Consider the following 20,249-nt stretch of genomic DNA (forward strand, 5'->3'; position numbering starts at 1 on the left):
CCAATATCCAACTAGTATAGTTCTGACAAAAACTCGAATGAAGAAATGTCGTTTAATAGTAAAATGTACAGGGAGATAAACCATACAATTTGGATCTCGAATATGAAATATCTCTATTTTTATCAAACCTCGACATAGAACATTATAAGAATTGTACGATGATTTTAGTATGTTAGGTCCAGTTAGTTAATGTAAGAACATAGACGTTAAAATATGTGCTGAATTACTAGGAGTCTAAAATATTTCAATTATTCATGTATATGAAGAAAGAAATTCATCATAATTTTGAATTTGAGCCAGAGGCGCGTTTCTTCTACAGTAGACTCATCAGTGACGCTCGAATCTAAAACAGTAAATAGATGCCAAATAAAATTGAATATCATCGAGAACCAAACATTCCTAAAAATGTTTTCAAATACAGATAAGGTAATCTAATCCTGAGGTAGAAAACCCTGAATATTTCAAATGTTCAATGTTTTGTTAAGCTGGTAAACAAAAAGATCAGAAACAATATAGTAGTTTGTCATAGTCTTACTAAGTTGTTGTAGCATTGCAGATCTATAATACATTTTCTTTATAAGTTAAAGCCTGGTAAAAATAATAAAAAAAAATAACAAACACTTACAATAGCCTTCCTACAAGCCGCTAGGGTTTCAAAGGTAGATAACTCTTTTTTTACCGGAAGTTGAAATATCGATGCAATCACAATCTTACATTCACGAAAATCATGCAATCGGAGACACAGGTCTAGAAATAGGGTATTTATTTGAGTTACCTACAATGTCACGCAGTTTCACACATTTGGAAACCAAACTTATACATACATTTATATGTTACTGCAAGCTTGCTGGAGAATATTTGCAATTTAAAGGAAAAACAAGACAATTTCAAACACCAAAAATATCGACATCTTCAGGCATCGTCAATCAATGAGAAATACAACCACACATACTATTGTTTGGGCCTTGATGGTTTGATAGATAGTAATATAAGTATTAACATAATCACTATCTTTTTTTTTTAATTTTCACTTGATGCACAACGATGCACGTAAGACTTATATGAAATTTCCCATGGAGTTCCCTCCCTTCTAACTATAATCTGTTTCATGAAGGGACTAGTCATTTTCTTTCATATGGGGTTTGGGATGAGGGGGAAAACATCTGAATATAATTTCTCTTCTGTTTTGAAGACCCCTTTCCAACTACATAAAAATCTGACACCATAATTACTATAATTATAGATTTGACTGGAGAGCCCCCCCCCCCCGTCCCCCCTCCCTTAGGTCAGTCAACCCTCCCTTTCTCTTATAAAAAGTTCTGGACCCGCCACTGTTTTCAGATTAAAAACTAAACATTCACTTTTAATATATAATTATAGATTTGACTGGAGAGCCCCCCCCCCCCTTTAGGTCAGTCACCGCCCCCTCTCTTATGAAAAGTTCTGGATCCGCCACTGTTTTAAGATTAAAAACTAAACATAGATTCCTTTGGGAAGAATGGATATATAAATAGTGATTAACAAGTAACATAAATACTATAAATGTGAATATTACTCAATTATAATCAGAGAAAAAAAATTGTGAGTGGTTATTGTTGTAGGTTGCTGTCTATCATATTTCTTCAGAATCAAGCTGTTGGTTTTCTGGTTAATAGAACAGGTGAATCTGAGTAGCTTAAATAAATGAGCTTTAATATCTTCACTTGAATATAATACCCGATTAGGCCGAAATAGAATATACATTTAGTTTACTAGGAAAAACAATTGTAAGAAATAATAATGTTGCCCCTATATGATATAAAATAAAGTATGCTTTTTCTCATTGACAATCATACCACATGTATATCCTAATTTTCATGTGATATATTAAATAAATAGAATACAAATATTAATTTTCAGAAAATTAAAGAAATGTGGCAATCACAAATTAGTTCTGATAACAATCAGCAGTATCTTCCAACAAACAACAGAAGTATTAGGCTAAGCCATCATACAGATCAAATTATCATATCCATTCCAAATTTTTACCATGTTACACCTAATCTTAGGATTTTCACAAGCGCAAAAGATGCCATACTATTTCGTTTTATAACAAATGAATATGCAGTTATAAATCCAAGTAATACTTTAACTATTTATTTCATAATTCAGCTGGAACATATTTTTTACACAAACATTTAATAACTTATTTGAAAACATCAAAATCAACTTTGAATTATATTCAGGATTATATTGTTCGGGCACTGTCAAATGACAACATTTTAGCTATATTAAGAGCTTTAGGTTTAATTTCTAAAATTTTTACCGAACCATATTGGAAAAAAGCTGGTGGTGAAATAGAAACAGCCTTAGGAATGGGTAACATTTATAACAGATTGGTGGAATTTTTAGATATATGTATTGCAAATCCAGAGCTTGTTTTAATAGAAAATGGAATTAAATTATTTTATGGACCAGATTTTCCAGATGATGACATTTATTCATATTTATTAAAACCATGTAATGTAGATGATTTTACCAAGGATATTATAGTTAAATTTTGCTCTGAACTAAAAGTAAAATGTATGCAACTTTTTAAAGATTTTATGCCTACTGGAAAATATTATGAACCAAATGATGAAATTTTAAATATATGCAAATCATGTCCATCGAATAACATTTCTGTTGAGCGTTTGATGGCTAAATTGGACAACTGTATTGTAAACGCTCCAACTTATAACACTAATTCTATGGAAAGTGTAATCATGTTTAAAAATAATAAAACACAAGAATGGCTGCATAACAAAACGGATGCTGAAACGACTGAAATTATTGCCAATGCAAGTACGCAAAATAATAAATTTTTATCCAATATTAAATGTAGAAAAAAAGATTTATTTGATCAAAATATTGAAACAATTAGGCAGAGACAAATAAACGAAAGTAACAGACAGGTCAAACTCAATGTTGAGATGCAAACAGCGCTAGATGTCTTTAACCGTAATGGAATTTGGAACACTGATGCAAAAATAAAGGAAGAACTTGCGAAAATCAACAAAAAAAGGATCAAATTATAGCTCTTAAAAGCCAACTTTCGATGTGTAAAAAACTATTTCCCGTCAATCAAACTTTAAAACACCTACTTCAATTTAGCAGTCATGGAAAAGCATTCGACGTTTCAAAATTAAGTTTAAATTTATTAGAATTCATCCAAAATCAGCAGATTCATACACCATCAACAACCGTCATGCAAGAAGATATTTTTCTAAAACCCGACCTACTAGTAGGAAAATCCTTTATTCATACGTGGACAGACAATGGACAAGATGAACAATGGAGAGGAAAAATTTATTCTTATGATGGAGGCCTATTTGAGGTTATAATGACAGTTCATAATTGGATGACTAATAACACTATCCAACTAAGATATTTCACAAAACATTCCCAGATTTGTTTCTCTTCTGAATCCTTTTCAACAAACCCAATCTTACTATTTGTCACTGTCTCTAATCTTACATGTAAACTACATGTACGATATTGATCTTATCACATATTAAAATCTACAGGGACACATTAAAAATTCTACCCTACTCTATTTTCCAAGAATAAAATTCATACAATGTAAATCATTAATGTGAAACCCAGTTTAACTTATTAAATCAGACCTGCATGCAGATAATATTAACAATTACTTGGTGTATTGATAGTCACAGTATGGGTTGCATGTATTTTTTTATGTATGATTAAGTGCACTCATATTATAAGAACTTTTATGATTGATTTAAATAGCAATTAATTAAATTATTCTCTTGTTTGGTGTATGAAGACGATAAAGGTTATACAAAAGATTATTTAATTGAATAAAGTTTTCCTTAATTTGGAAGTTATATCATGGGAAGCAGTTTTGTTGAATGATGATATTAATATAATGGTGATCTGTTTTGGAGGTGGAGGGAGCCAGAGTACCAATAGAACATGTTGAAAGGATAGGTGTTGGATATTTTTAAATGAGCAGAAAAACAGAACATTGACACTTTCTGTCATCACACATATGATTGTAAAATGTCTTCAGCGATATGAATATTTCAAGAATAATATTGAAAATATCAATATTCAGCCATATATAAAATACATTGCTATATATTATTATTTAATTTTGCAGGTTCAATATAATGATAAAGATGGCAAATTTAACCAAGATTCAGAGTTGTACGAATTGACTTGTGAGGAGATGAAAACAGATTTTACTGCTGGATATTTTGTTTTTGAAGGTATTATGATTAATTTAAGTACAATGTCTCATGATGTACGTCAAGTCATGTGCATGTTTATTCTTTTACTGTTTAATTTTCAAAATGATAAGGTAATACATCTATAATGGTAATTAATGTTGACCCAATTGAAGAATTCATTTAACTACAGAATAATATTATTCAAATTTGTTTATATACATGTATTTTAATTGTATTTTCTTTTCTTTTCCAGAACATGCATGAAACAGACTATAGAAATAAAAGTGGTGAGTGAAACATTGAGTTGTTCCTCTTTGAATGAAAAAAATATTTTGAAAAAAATGAGTTGTTCCCCTTCTATTCATTTGTGCTATAAATAAAAAAAATTTAAGAATTGTTTTCTCAGTAAGGCAATAACATCCAATCAAATGCTTGCTTGTATAAATCTTTAGCTGTAGATAGCTAAATGAGAACACTTATTTCATTGGTTATAGTTAATATTTACAAATTTAGGTAGAAAGGCTACACTTACAAAATAATAACTGCTTTAAGATAGTTCCTTCAATTTCCTCTGACAAAGTATTTGTGGAGAAGGTAAACTACTTTTCTTTATTTATATTCTTTGTTGTTAAGTACACATTCAAGTACTTATTTGTTTTGTTTGAATTTGAAATTATACTATTCTGCATAAATTGATAAACAAGCTGTCAAAGGATTTGCAATCAAAAATTATCTGAAGCGTTAAAATTGTTTCATCGTAATAAACACATAATCTTTTTCAAACAAAGCCTTATATATAAACAATTACGCAGCACATGTTATGTTTTGGTAGAGACCTACATAATTCAATCTTAATATAAAAGTCCAGCCTGTGTCATTTCAATTTTAAATTACATTTTCTAAAAGAAATAATGACTCAGACAAAATACTATACAAGTCTAGACTATCAAATGATAAAAAAATCAGAACATATTTGTTATCGTACGTCCTGAAATGCTATATTATACTTTGTACGATTTTTATACTTAAAAAATAATACTTTGGTTTATTTCCTTTACATACATCTGGTATGTTGGGTGAAAAGTTGTGTCCGTTTTGATGTTTTTGAATACATCGACCATCTTTTTAAGTATATAAAAATGCCCGATGTTATGATTGACAATGAGACAACTACAATGTATCCGAAACAATAATGTGTCCATAGTACACAGATCCCCCATCCGCACTATCATTGGCTATGTTCAATGGACCATGACAATGGAAAAAATCTCTACTTGGCGGCAGAATTAGACAGATCATATCACAGAGAACATGTGTACTAAGTTTCAAGTTGATTGGACTTTAACTTCATCAAAAACTACCATGACTATATGATGAAACAACCCAAAAAGAGAGAACATCAACAGTAACAAAATTCCTAACAAACAAAGGATGCACCATCCAAAAAGAAATAATAAGACAGGAAGACAATAAAATCATCACCAACCAACAAGAAATATCAAACAAAGAATAAAAACTATATTTCATATGTTGCAAAATACATCGATGACATCAAAATTGGCAAAATTAAATGACAAAACACATCAAAACGAATGGACAACAATTGTCATATTCCTTGGTACAGGCATTTTCAAATAATTTCGAAATGTGAGACCAAAGGCTGCAAAACTTGTGCAGTTTTAATTACAGATGCTGAATTCACTAGCAATTTGACCAAGAAGTCATATTTTACCAGAAGTTATGATCTGAATTGTAAATCAATAAATGTTGTCTACGGATTAGAGTGCAACCTTTGCGGATTGGTATACGTCGGTGAAACGAAAGGAAGGCTAAACAAACGTATGTGCGGTCATAGATCAGACATTAACCTCGATGCTAACGACATTCTTTACCAGCATTTCAATCAACCCGATCATTCCATCGTTTCTATGACAGTTCGCATTATCGAAAAGATATACCATAGCTCTAACAATCCTAATCTTTCAACGACTCTCCGTAGACAAAAAGAGGACTACTGGATTAGACAATTGGGAACTGCGACACCTTATGGTTGCAATGACAAAATTGATTATATAGGTATTATTTCTAGTTCTTCGTGTAACTCGGTGAATGTGATGAATATTTTCAACTCGACTCCTCGACGTAGACGCAGTCATGGACATCGTCATTATACACCACCTTCTCTGCATGATGTATCTATTAATGACTTGCTGCCATTTATACAAAAGCCGTTAGGTATTCATCACATTCGCACGAACTTTATTCATTACCTCTTTCAAAACTTCATTCTCTGTTCAATTTATGTTTGGAATCCACTGTTACAAACCCTCATTCAAACCAATACAAAAGTACAGCTATAATTTCGGATATTGCAAGTCACAGACTTTTCAAACCAGTCCGCATTGGCAAAGATGAAAAAGAGAAAATATCTTTACTTAATCTTTCCTTTGCCAACAAAGGTATCGATGGCGTCAACTTAGGCAATATCCTTCATCATAAATTAGTTCAATCAAAAATACCTCCTTATTTCAAAGACCAGTCTGTACCAACCATTTCTTATACCTATACCAAACCTATTGCAACTAAAATTTTCAATTACAAACATGTTTTGCAGGATCTCAATATTGACGACTTCAAGTCTAAACCTCCTGATTGCACTTGTGCTAGTTCCCAATTCACATATAATCCTGCTGGCAACGTTATTACCGGTGACCTCAACATTGTTAATAACACTTCTCTACGAAATGTGTTATCGAAAGGTCCGAAATATCGTGAGCCTAAATCCATCAATTGGAAATACAACTTTAAACTTTTGATAGATTCAGTTGAGGATTATGCCAGGCAAAGGGCTAAGCGCGAGAAGGAAGACGTAGACACTCTTTTCGAATGGATTAAGGCAGTGAGGTCGATGATACAAATCAGAATTAAGAAACTGAATGGGTCTATTAATGCCCATGCTACGTCAATCTTTAAAGACCCAAATGTTTAAAAACACCTATCCTACCTCCATGACAAATATATTGTTGTCCCCGCAGATAAAGCCCCAAACAACATCATTTTTGTGTGTAAAACTCATTACATTAACTGCTTGATAAAATAATTAGGTATTGACAACTCACTTGGAAACTCAACATATACCCTCACGACACTTACCAAAGAGGAAATCCTGGATAATCATAGGTCTGTTCTGTGTTCATTGGAAATTTCAACCAAAGATGAAGAACTGGATCTTCCATCACTGTATTGGATACCTAAACTGCATAAGTGTCCTTACAAACAACGGTATATTGCTGGGTTTTCCAAGTGCTCCACAAAACCTCTTTCTAAATTATTAACATCCATTTTATCAGCAATCAAAGACGGGCTTCAAAGTTATTGTGAAACTGCATATTCTAGAGGGGGTGTGAATCAGATGTGGATACTTAAAAATTCCAAAGATCTTTTAGAGTACATACAATCTAACTCTCTTTTATCTTGTAACAGTATTAAAACACTTGACTTCTACTCTGTACACTAGTATTCCACATTCCAAACTAAAAGACAAATTGAAAGAGTTGGTATTGCTTTGCTTTATAAAAAAGAATGGCCAATGTAGATACAAGTATCTTGTCTTATGGAGGGATAAATCCTACTTTGTAAAGGACCACTCTGATTCAAACAAAAAATTCTCTGAAACTGATATTATCAAGATGCTTGATTTCTTGATTGACAACACATTTGTTACGTTCGGAGGCCGTGTTTTTCAACAGACTGTCGGCATTCCAATTGGAACAAACTGTGCCCCTCTACTTGCCGACTTGTTTCTTTATTATTATGAGGCTGACTTCATGCAGGAACTTCTTAGGAAGAAAGATAAGAAGTTAGCAATATCCTTTAACTCTACTTTCCGCTATATAGATGATGTTCTTTCACTAAATAATTCAAAATTTGGTGACTATGTGGAACGCATCTATCCAATCGAGCTACAGATAAAGGATACCACAGATACAGTTAAGTCGGCCTCATATCTTGACTTACATCTAGAAATTGACAATAAGGGTCGGTTGAAAACAAAACTTTACGACAAAAGAGATGATTTCAGCTTTCCAATTGTGAACTTTCCATTACTAAGTAGCAACATTCCAGCAGCACCTGCATACGGGGTATATATCTCCCAATTGATACGATATTCCCGTGCTTGCATTTCCTATCATGATTTTCTTGATAGAGGGTTGCTGCTCACAAGGAAGCTATTAAACCAAGAGTTCCAAATGGTGAAGTTGAAATCATCCCTTCGAAAATTTTACGGACGCCATCACGAGTTGGTTGACCGTTATGAAATAACCGTTTCACAAATGATATCGGATATGTTCCTTAAGTCGTAACTACAATCCCCTTCCCTTTCATGAATGTGACCTACCGAATTAAGACTATTTACCGGATTTGTTGTCACATAAGCAACACGACGGGTGCCACATGTGGAGCAGGATCTGCTTACCCTTCCGGAGCACTTGAGATAACCCCTAGTTTTTTGGGGGTTTCGTGTTGTTTATTCTTTAGTTTTCTATGTTGTGTCATGTGTGCTGATTTTTGTTTGTCTTTTTCATTTTTAGCCATGGCTTTGTCAGTTTGTTTTAGATTTATGAGTTTGACTGTCCCTTTGTTATCTTTCGTCCCTCTTTTATATGATTTGAATTTATATTCAATATACTCTCCTGTTACTGATTGATCCCCCTCAAAATACACTATTCTGTTGCGATAAAAAAAAAAAAGAAAATGACATAATTACATAATCATGGCTAAAATTAATAATTCTTAAACAGTATTTAAATAAAAGCAACTTCAAAAAAATAAATTGACAGCTTATCACCTCAAGACAATGCAACATTTATTTATACATAATTTAAAAGGTGTGTAAGGGGGTTACTCATACCTTATCATTAATTACAACTTTCATTTTTTGTGATTTAAAATTTGGTATGAAAATTTCGTATATTTCTATTTATGTATACCAAAGTTATTGTGTGGAATTCTAATATGTCGTGCTTCTTTAGCTTTGTAAACAACACCATGATAAAATTCTCGATATATCCATATTGAGGGCAGACTCAGTGATATACAGAATAATGGCTATAACAATATACTTCCAACGTTAATCCAAATGTATTGAATCTATTTGCAAACTCGTTGCAAATTTTATTGTTTTAACAATTGCAATTAAAAAAAGAAAAATAACTTGTATTCTTATTCGGATGCATAATGAAAAGAGGTAATGCACCAGAACTCAAAGAAATCAACAAGAAAAAATTGAAATTTCGCGTAAGACTATAACTGATTTTTGGTGCATTTAAGTCGTTTCAAAACATAACGACATACAAATGAAAACGCTAGAGCTGAAAGTTTTCTGTTACGTTAGCCATCCAAATTCGTATAAAATATTGTATTCAAATTAATTTCTGAGGTAGGTTTTCGTTAATTTTCTATTGTATCGCATTATTCGCTATTTACTGATTTCAGCAAGTCAACATGGCTGATCCTTAGTAACGAAATATCATATTCGGAATTGACGGTAGCTTACGAGAAAAACATGCTAATTAAAAATGGCAAAGGTTGGGGTGGATAATTAAAAGAATTAAACAGATTTTTTTCTAATGGTTTCTCACGAAATAATCCATGCAAGCCATATATTTATAAGAATGCTTGCGATTTATCTAAAGGGGAGTAAAAAAGAACAGCCACACACACAGCATGTCCATTCTCGATTCAGTTTTCCAATGACCGTATGTGTCCTGTTAGAATCGAAAAAATTCATGGAAGCCATAGATTGTTGTAAATAAACTCATCATAGATACCAGGACTAAATTTAGTATATACGTAATTAATACATATTCATGTAAATGAACACATGGCCTAGGCCGTGATGTTCGTTAATTTTATCTCTCGCTAACGTAAAGGATAAAATTTGAATATCAAGGCCCAGGCTTTCATGAATTATTTCTTTAACCAAATGTCCTCGTATACAAATAAGTTAAATCCTGCTGAAAATAATCAACAAACATTTACAAATCAATTCATTAATTGTTTTTGTTTTCTTATCATTTTAAATTACCGCTTTTGGGATATTTCGTAGCGGCCAGTTCTAATTAATGGAGGAAGCCAAGTCGCCCGGAGAAAACCATCGAACTTCAATAGGAAAACTGATCATCCTCGTCAATTAATAGTGGAGTCGAGTGCATCCGCACGAGCGGGGTTCCAAATCACAACCTTAGTGTTGACTGGATAGATTTTACAGAATTTATAGAATTTGAAATAATTTAATTCGGCATAAATTGATAAACAAGCTGTCAAAGCGTTTTAAAATTTAAAAATATTTACTTTTAGTTTCACAAATAAAATCATTAGAATTGCATCATCGTTATACATCCATTATCATTTTTCAAACAAAGCCTTATATAATTCGGTACGCTTCACATTCGATGTTTGGTAAAGAATTGCATAATTTAACGTAAAAAGAAAGCCCCTCCAAGCTGTGACAAAATTGTATTTTCAGTGAAATCTTAAATTATATTTAAATAAAATGGCTAAACGGTAATTCATTAGAAATTACTTAGCGCCAACGACGTGTGTGATCAGCTACGCCATTTTCATGTAGGCTTATGGAGGTATAATGTATAACGTTGTTTGTTTTTATCTTAAGCTTCCAGTGGTACACATTACCACTTAAAAAGCAATACTTGATATTACATGATTTTTATCCTGAATTAATAATACTTTGATTTATCTCTTATAGATACATCTTCTATCTTTGATGAGAACGTTTGTTTTCTGAATGTTATACATATGGTACGGAGACGCACCTCTTTTTGAGTATATGATAATGCCTGGTGTTATGATTGACAATGAGATTCTGGAAACAAAGTACACTTTCCAAAAAAACAAAAGAACAAAAATGTCAATAATAACAAGTCACCATGCATATAGTCTTCATCAATGAACATAAAAGTTAAACCAAGCTGTTCGGCAAGTTAAAACAGGAGACTCTTTATGATGAAATAACCCAAAAGAGAAAACGTCTTATTTACTAAGTATGTAGTAACAAACAAATTATTCTGTCTGTACAGTTCTTTCCATGGTTTCTTTGTTAAACTAAGTTCCCCGTTGGTAGCCATATTGGCTGCTTGATCATCGAAACAACATTTGACTAGCACATCAAAAGGAACTTACATGTCATGTTTGGTCATTCCATTCATTGGTTCTCTAAAAGAAGACATTCTTATGCACTATCCATAGGGTCCTATGTTAAGCGAAGTGCCCTGCTGAAGGCCATCTTGGATGATGGATCGGCTTCAAAGTAACAACACTTGGTCAGCACCTAATAAGGAATAGTCATACCATTGATGTAAGAAGATGTAGTATGAGTGCCAATGAGAAAACTCTCCATCCAAGTCAAAAATTGTAGAAGTAACCATAATAGGTCAAAGTACGGTCTTCAACATGAAACCTTTGATACACCGAACAGCAAGCATTAAAGGGCCAAAAAGTTACTAATTTAAAACCAATAAAACGGGAAAACCCCACGGTCTTATATCTATAAACAACGAGAAACGAGAAGACATTTATGCACCATATCAGCAAACGACAACCACTGAACATCAGATTTCTGACTTAGGACGGGTGGAAATTGCAGCGGGTTCAAACGTTTTTATAACAGCACAACATAGAAAGAAACACAATATATACCAATTGGAAGGGCTTAAATCAATCAAAAGACATATGAAAGCAAACAAGCGAGTTTGTCGCTGCATTGAAGACCCATTGGTGGCCTTTGGTCGTTATATGCTCTTATGTCGGGTTATTGTCTCTTTGACACATTCTCCATGTCCATTCTCAATGTTATTTTATACACTAAATAAATATGTTTGGTTTCATTCCATTCAGTGGTTCTGTAACCAAGCTTAAAGTATAATATCATGGGAAGAAATATCTTCAAAAGGATGTGCCAAGCTTTCAAGTGTAATCCTAGAAACAGCAAGTTTACAGTTTACTACAACCATAGAGAGGAGCTTTGTTGAAGTTGGATTTAAGAACAACCAAGTGAGATATTTTCTTCCCTTTCATGAATTAAGACTATTTACAGGATTTGTAATCATATAAGCAACACGACGGGTGTCACATGTGGAGCAGGATCTGCTTACCCTTCTGGAGCACCTGAGATCACCCCTAGTTTTTGGTAGGGTTCGTGTTTCTTCTTCTTTAGTTCTCTGTTGTGTCATGTGTACTGTTGTTTGTCTGTTTGTCTTTTTCATTTTTAGCCATGGCGATGTCATTTTATTTTCGATTTATGAATTTGACTGTCCTTCTGGTATCTTTCGTCCCTCGTTTAGCTGGTAAGTGAGTTTCTTTTACCTGTATTAGCCAACATCAGTTATACCTACTAAGCACCACTTCAGCAATAGAGAAATTAACAATCAATAGTGCAATAGGTGTATGCGGAGAAGTACATGAAATAATTGGTGAAATAGTGATGCAGCATTCTTTTGAACAATACAAGGTTAACCAAAATGCCTGTATATTTAAAATACAACATCCAAAAGAAAAATAAAGTGCAATCACATTTTGAAAAAAAGACTTAAACAGTACCGAATCGGCAGAAAACAACGAAAAATCATAATGCTAGTGCTTTCTCGTGTTACCATAGACACCTTTCAAGACAAAAAAAGCAGTTATAGTATTGGCAGAAACCGTGAATTCTGTTATTTTACAACCGCATTTAGAAAAAAATTGTAACAGTAAAAAATCCAATATTTTATCAGTCATTTATAACCATGACATCATTTTAATCTCGCTTTTCTATAACTGGTGGAAAACTGTTGCAAACATTGATTATTACATTGGAATTTGCAGACTTTTAAATCCAACAAATCAAACTATTCATTTGGACTCAAAATTACAAATAACCGTTGCATAACAAGTTTTATGTAGCAATATGCATGCTTTCAGTGAACAAGATCAAGGATTTTTATTCATGTTTTGGACAATAGGACATATTCAAACAATAGCTGTGATAATTTATACATTTGTTGTATATTAGAAAACTTAAAAATTTATTCAAAAGCTACAGACCTATTCAAAGTGGGACAGAGCAAAAAAAAACTTACTAGTTTCTGTGTCATTTTGGTCTCTTTTGGACGGTTGTTTCATTGGCAATCATACCACATCTTCTTTTTTTATATTAGTTAATTTAAGCCAGAAATGAGACATTTTTGCAAAACTGTAAAACTGCAATGCACTACTATACTTTTCATACAAGAGCAATAAGGTTGTTAGCTTGGCACCTTATCGTCAATCACCATTGTCGCGTGCAGAAATCGAGCGACAACTAGATGAGATACAGCGACATGGTATCGTCGAAGAGTCAACATCACCTTTCAACAGCCCAGTTGTGTTAGTGAAACACAAAATGATGAATTTCGTGTTTGAGTGAACTTTCGAGTGTTTAACAAGATTTATAATGAAACTTTGATTTTGGTGATTCCATACATGTCTGACATTTTGGCTACTTCAGATGATGCCAAACATGAGCTAAATTCAACCATTGACCTTCGTTTAGGATTCTTGCAGGTACCGTTAAACCCTGCCACAAAATGCAAAAGTGCATTAATCACATACAAGGGAGTATATGAATTCAACAGACTAGCGTCTAGTATGATGAATTCACCAATTGCATATTAGTGTTTAATGACATCTGCTGAAAAAACCTTAAATTCTAAAATTGTGTATATACATGTATTAATTTTTCAAAGAACTTTGAGGAACATTTACAACACTTAAATTTAGTGTTTACCCATTTACACAGTGCTGATTTAAAATTACATAAGTCAAACTGTAAATTTGCGAAGAAGGAAGTTAAGTATTAAGGACATGTTATTTCTAAAAATGGAATTGAAATGAACAAGGAAAATACACTAGAAGCTCTAAAGGTGGTGGTGATGTGTTTGTAGATCTTACTTTACTGAATATTCTTGATGCTTACAATTATCTCCATCTATAATGAACTTGGCCCAGTAGTAACAGTGGAAAATGTTAGTAAAAATTTACAAATTTTATGAAAATTGTTCAAAACTGACTATAAAGGACAATAGCTCCTTAGGAGGTCAATTGACCATTTTGGTCATGTTGACTTATTTTTATGTCTTACTTTGCTGTACATTATTGCTGTTTACAGTTTATAGAATGATATTCAAGATAATAACCAAAACGGCACAATTTCTTTAAAATTACCAATTCAGGGGCAGCAACCTAACAACGGGTTGTCCGATTCATCTGAAAATTTCAGGGCAGATAGATCTGGACCTGATAAACAATTTTGCCTTTGTCAGATTTGCTCTAAATGTTTTAGTTTTTGAGGTATAAGACAAAAACTGCATTTTACCCCTATGTTCTATTTTTAGCCATGGTGGCCATCTTGGTTGGTTAGCGGGGTCATCGGACACATTTTTTAAACTAAATACCCCAATGATGATTGTTGCCAAGTTTGGTTTAATTTGGCCCGGTAATTTCAGAGTAGATTTTTATAAACGATTACCAAGATGGTTTAAAAATGACTATGAAGGGCAATAACTTCTTAAGGGGTCAACTGACCATTTTAGTCATGTCGACTTATTTGTAAATCTTACTTTGCTGAACATTATTGCTGTTTATGGTTTATCTCTATCTATAATAATATTGAAGATAATAACCAAAAACAGCAAAATTTCCTTAAAATTACCAATTCAGGGGCAGCAACCTAACAACGGGTTGTCTGATTCATCTGAAAATTTCAGGGCAGATAGATCTTGACCTGATAGACATTTTTACCCCACGTCAGATTTGCTCTAAATGCTTTGGTTTTTGAGGTATAAGCCAAAAACTGCATTTTACCCCTATGTTCTATTTTTAGCCTTGGCGGCCATCTTGGTTAGTTAGCCGGGTCACCGGACACATTTTTAAAACTTGATACCCAATGATGATTGTTGCCAAGTTTGGTTTAATTTGGCCCAGTAGTTTCAGTGGAGAAGATTTTTGTAAAAGATTACCAAGATTTATGAAAAATGGTTTAAAATTTACTATAAAGGGCAATAACTCCTTAGGAGGTCAACTGACCATTTTGGTCATGTCGACTTATTTGTAAATCTTACTTTGCTGAACGGGTTGTCTGATTCATCTGAAAATGTCAGGGCAGATAGATCTTGACCTGATAAACAATTTTGCCACTTGTCAGATTTGCTCTAAATGCTTTGGTTTTTGAGGTATAAGCCAAAAACTGCATTTTACACCTATGTTCTACTTTTAGCCTTGGCGGCCATCTTGGTTAGTTGTTCGGGTCACTGGACACATCTTTTAACCTAGATATCCCAATGATGATTGTGGCTAAGTTTGGTTTAATTTGGCCCCGTAGTTTCAGAGGAAGATTTTTGTAAAAGTAAATGACGGATGACGACAACAGACGACGACGACGGACGCAAGTGATGAGAAAAGCTCACCTGGCCCTTCGGGCCGGGTGAGCTAAAAAGCGAACAATTTTCAAACTTCTAAGAATGTGAAAAGTTTCCTAGGGATGGTGAACTATTAAAAACAAGAATGTGTCCAAAGTACATAAATGTTGATTGGACTTCAGCTTCATCAAAAACTACCTTGACCAAAAACTTTAACCTGAAGCAGGGTAAACAGCCTAACGAACCGACGGACGAACGGAGCCACAGACCAGAAAACATAATGCCCCTCTTCTATCATAGATGGGCCATAAAAAAAATGTACAGGATTTTGCATGTATTGTTCACCGTTATCATTATTAATGAAGAAAGTATGAAATTAAACTGGACATTGGACATTGATACCATTCATATTATCCACAGATCTATGCCTACAGTTAAAAGAAATTTTCAAAGTAATCATGTCAAAGTAATATATATATAATTTCTTTAAATTTCATATGAATCAAATATTTATTCAAGTACTTTTAATTACTTGTTTATCAATCATTAAGCTTCCTAAATCCAGCCTTGCATTTTTTTTTTTTTCAAAATAAAAGATTTTCTCTTTATTAAATTAAACTTTTTATGGTTCTATGATAAAAACAAGAATGTGTCCATAGTACACGGATGCCCCACTCCCATTATCATTTTCTATGTTAGTGGACCGTGAAAATGTGGTCAAAAGTCTAATTTGGCAATTAGATTAGAAAGATCATATTATAGGGAACATGTGTACTAAGTTTGAAGTTGATTGGACTTGAAGAACACCTATATGATTATCTTGCATTTGATTGATATTCTCGCCTATTATTATAGACGGTTTTCTTTAGCCATTCAAGAACAGATGGACTGAGGTCATATATTTCAATGCAATTTTTTGAAAGAAGAAGATCATGAGAAAGACAGTTAAAGCTTTATTGAGATCTAACAATATTGGCGCTAAGTATTTATTATTATCCAGTGCCTTTTCCAATCATCCAACCTGAGCGTCACTGATGAGTCCTATGTAGACGAAACGTTCTGTTGTATTGTTTATTTGTGTATTTCTCTGTCCTGACTGTTCTTCCATTTTTTTTTGTGCTGTAGATATGTCATGTGATGTTGTGTTTTAGTGGTATTTTCTAGCTTGGCATAAAAGCGCAATTTCAGGCTAGCTGCAAAACCAGGTTCAATCCACCATTTTTTTCTTTAAAATGTCCTGTACCAAGTCGGGAAAATGGCAGTTGTTATCTAATAGTTTGTTTCTGTGTGTGTTGCATTGTTGTTTGGTTTTTGTTGCACTTCAGTTTTTCTGTTGTTTATGTGTTTTCCTCTTATAGTTTATGTATTTCCCCAAGTTTTAGTTTATTGCTAAGATTTGTTTTCTCTCAATCGATTTGCCTAGTCTTTAGACTAAGCAAATCGATTGTTACGGTACTTATCTATCCCAAATTCATGTATTTAGTTTGATGTTATATTTGTAATTTTCATCGGATTTTGTCAAATTGGTTGACCTCTTTTCTATTAAATTCATGTGTTATGGTAAAGAAAATTATTCACCGCCTTCATTTATTAGTTTTGATTTTGTTCAACGTAATCTGTATTTTTATGTTTGAAGTTAGATTCAAAACAAACCAAACATATATATATAATATAGTTAATTGCTATTAATTAGTATTGCAATGTGCATTGTGTTTAAATGTAATATCAGTATTTAGTTCTATTATAATCTTATATCAATCCTATTTCTATCTTATTTTTTAGACATAATTTTTCAAATATGACGTCATATTTGTGTTGTTTCAGAAATTCAAATGTCTGCATGACGTAATATTGTGCCTTTTCACCATTTCGTTCGTATGTGACGTCATGGTTATAACTTTTTGCGTTCAGGCCTGGTTTGTCACTGAGTCGGGCGTGTCTATTTTCAGTGTTGGTCTTCAATGTATTATGTATTCGGGTTTTGTTTTCTGTTATTAGTTAAGACGTCAGTTTTATGATGTAAATCTTTTATATTCATTTGATTAAATTTACTGTTTGCAATAGCATAAATTGTTCTATATAATAAGGATGTTCTTATCACAAGCAGAAAACCCTAGCCGTATTTGGCACAACCTTTTTCAACTTTTGATCCTCAGAGCTGTACAATTTGTACCCCACCCTTTTTTTTTACTTTCGAACTTTTATATCTGGGCGTCACCGGTAATTCTTGTTTGGACGAGGCGCGTTTTTGACGTAATGAATTTTAAACCTGATGCCTTTTGTTATCTGTTGTTCGTGTGTTTCTAATACGTTCTCCTATTTGTTTGTATTGTGGTCCTGTATTATTATGTTGTCATTTTGATGTTATTTTTAACAATGCCATCAAAGTGCGAGGTTTGGCATGCCACAAAACGAGGTTCAACCCACCAACTTTTGATCCTCAGAGCTGTACAACTTTGTACCCCACCCTTTTTTTGACTTTCGAACTTTTATATCTGGGCGTCACTGGTAATTCTTGTTTGGACGAGGCGCGTTTTTGACGTAATGAATTTTAAACCTGATGCCTTTTAATTTGTTATCTGTTGTTCAGGTGTTTCTAATACGTTCTGCTATTTGTTTGTATTGTGGTCCTGTATTATTATGTTGTCATTTTGATGTTATTTTTAACAATGCCATCAAAGTGCGAGGTTTGGCATGCCACAAAACCAGGTTCAACCCACCATTTTTTTCTTTAAAAATGTCCTGTACCAAGTCAGGAAAATGGCCATTGTTATATCATAGTTCGTTTCTGTGTGTGTAACATATTTACATTGTGTTTCCGTTGTGTCGTTTGTTTTCTCATATATTTGAGTGTACTATAAGACGTGTCACGGTACTTTTCTATCCCAAATTCATGTATTTGGTTTTGATGTTATATTGGTTATTCTCATCGGATTTTGTCTAATGCTTAGTCCGTTGCTGTGTGTGTTACATTATAATGTTGTGTCGTTGTTCCCCTCTAATATTTAATGCGTTTCTCTCAGTTTTAGTTTGTTACCCCGATTTTGTTTTTTGTTCATAGATTTATGAGTTTTGAACAGCGGTATACTATTGTTGCCTTTATTTAGTTTTGTATGTTGTGTCTTATGTACTATTATTCTTGTTTTCATTTTTTATTGAAGCCATGGCTTCGTCAGATTAATTATTTTCAATCTATGCGTTTGGCTATCCCTCTTGTATCTTTCGTCCCTCTTTTCGAACAGCGGTATACTATTGTTGCCTAAGTAAAGTTGACTGACAGCCATTGCTCGATCGAAATACCCGAAATAAATGATCGAAATATCAATAAAGTGTTTAGTTAGTTGATTTTCTATGGCTGTTTCAAATGTTTTACATATTGCCGACAAAACACTAACTGGGTGGTAATTTTCCCTTTTAAACATACTGTTTTTTATGAATGGGTGCCACTTGGGTAATTTTAAACGTGTCTAGAAATTGAAGTATATAATGATAAATAAACAAGCTGTGCGATCAATGAACTCATTATAGATACCAGGACTAAACTTTGTATATACGCCAGACGCGCGTTTTGTCTACAAAAGACTCATCAGTGACGCTCAAATCCAAAAAAGTTTCAAAAGGCCAAATAGAGTACGAGCTTGAGGAGCATTGAGGACCAAAATTCCTAAAAGTTTTGCCAAATACAGCTAAGGTAATCTATGCCTGAGGTAGAAAAGCCTTAGTATTTCAAAAAAATCAAAATTTTGTAAACAGTTAATTTATAATTCTAACCATATCAATGATAATTCATATCAGCACAAAAGTGGTGACTACTGGGCTGGTGATACCCTCGGGGAAACAAATTTCCACCAGCAGTGGCATCGATCCCAGTGGTTGTAAATACATGATTAACAGCGTGAAAAATGTTTGGTAACATACCAATGATACCAGTTGCCTTTTTAACATTTATTATTCCATTTTTATAGGTTCCCTCCGTATAACATTCAGTATGCCTTCGGAATCACATGTATTTGGGGCATGGATCCCCCTTTTTTGGACCTCACTAAAAAAAAATTGTTTAGTGTTTTTTTATTTATTTACAATATTCTACAATGTATAAACATATATCAAGTCTCAACAATCCATTGCTAGTCGATTACAATAACTTTTTTACTATCCATACGAGCCCCAGGTGAAAAAAGAAAAGGTAATTACCTTCGATGACTGACCTACTTTCACTTTGGAGGATCAGGTCAGGAAATCGATAAAAATTTCATATAAAAACTCACTTACTTTTCATAAAAAGTACATCCTTATATTCCTGAGATATTTTTCTCGACGTTTAAATAAGTCACATGGTGATCTGCGGCGGTTTTGTGTCTTGTTTTACTGATTTTGTTCTACAATTGTCGTTCGTTTGAACCTCGATTCACGGAAGTGAATATACAGCGCCATCTGCGTGGTCTTTAGCTATGTTCCATAACTCCGTTTGACTAAACTGCTTTCCTGTTTTTGTTTACCAGTTTTACAGATGGGTTCCGAATGCAATGTAGCTATAAGAAAAGGTAAGAGATATTCGAATAAAGTATTTTTGGCGGACTTTTAC

At 33.2% G+C, this 20,249-nt stretch overlaps 1 long non-coding RNA gene across 1 annotated transcript; it reads left to right on the forward strand.

Annotated features, from left to right (window-relative positions):
• Window positions 1-633: 633 nt before the first annotated feature.
• Window positions 634-4,508, forward strand: LOC143082274 (uncharacterized). The gene is made up of 4 exons (XR_012980338.1): window positions 634-758; window positions 1,602-1,660; window positions 4,142-4,250; window positions 4,465-4,508. It is a non-coding gene; the product is annotated as an uncharacterized LOC143082274 (long non-coding RNA).
• Window positions 4,509-20,249: the final 15,741 nt, after the last annotated feature.

The sequence above is a fragment of the Mytilus galloprovincialis genome, chromosome 1, assembly GCF_965363235.1.
Source record: "Mytilus galloprovincialis chromosome 1, xbMytGall1.hap1.1, whole genome shotgun sequence".
In the NCBI taxonomy this organism is placed as follows: domain Eukaryota; kingdom Metazoa; phylum Mollusca; class Bivalvia; order Mytilida; family Mytilidae; genus Mytilus; species Mytilus galloprovincialis.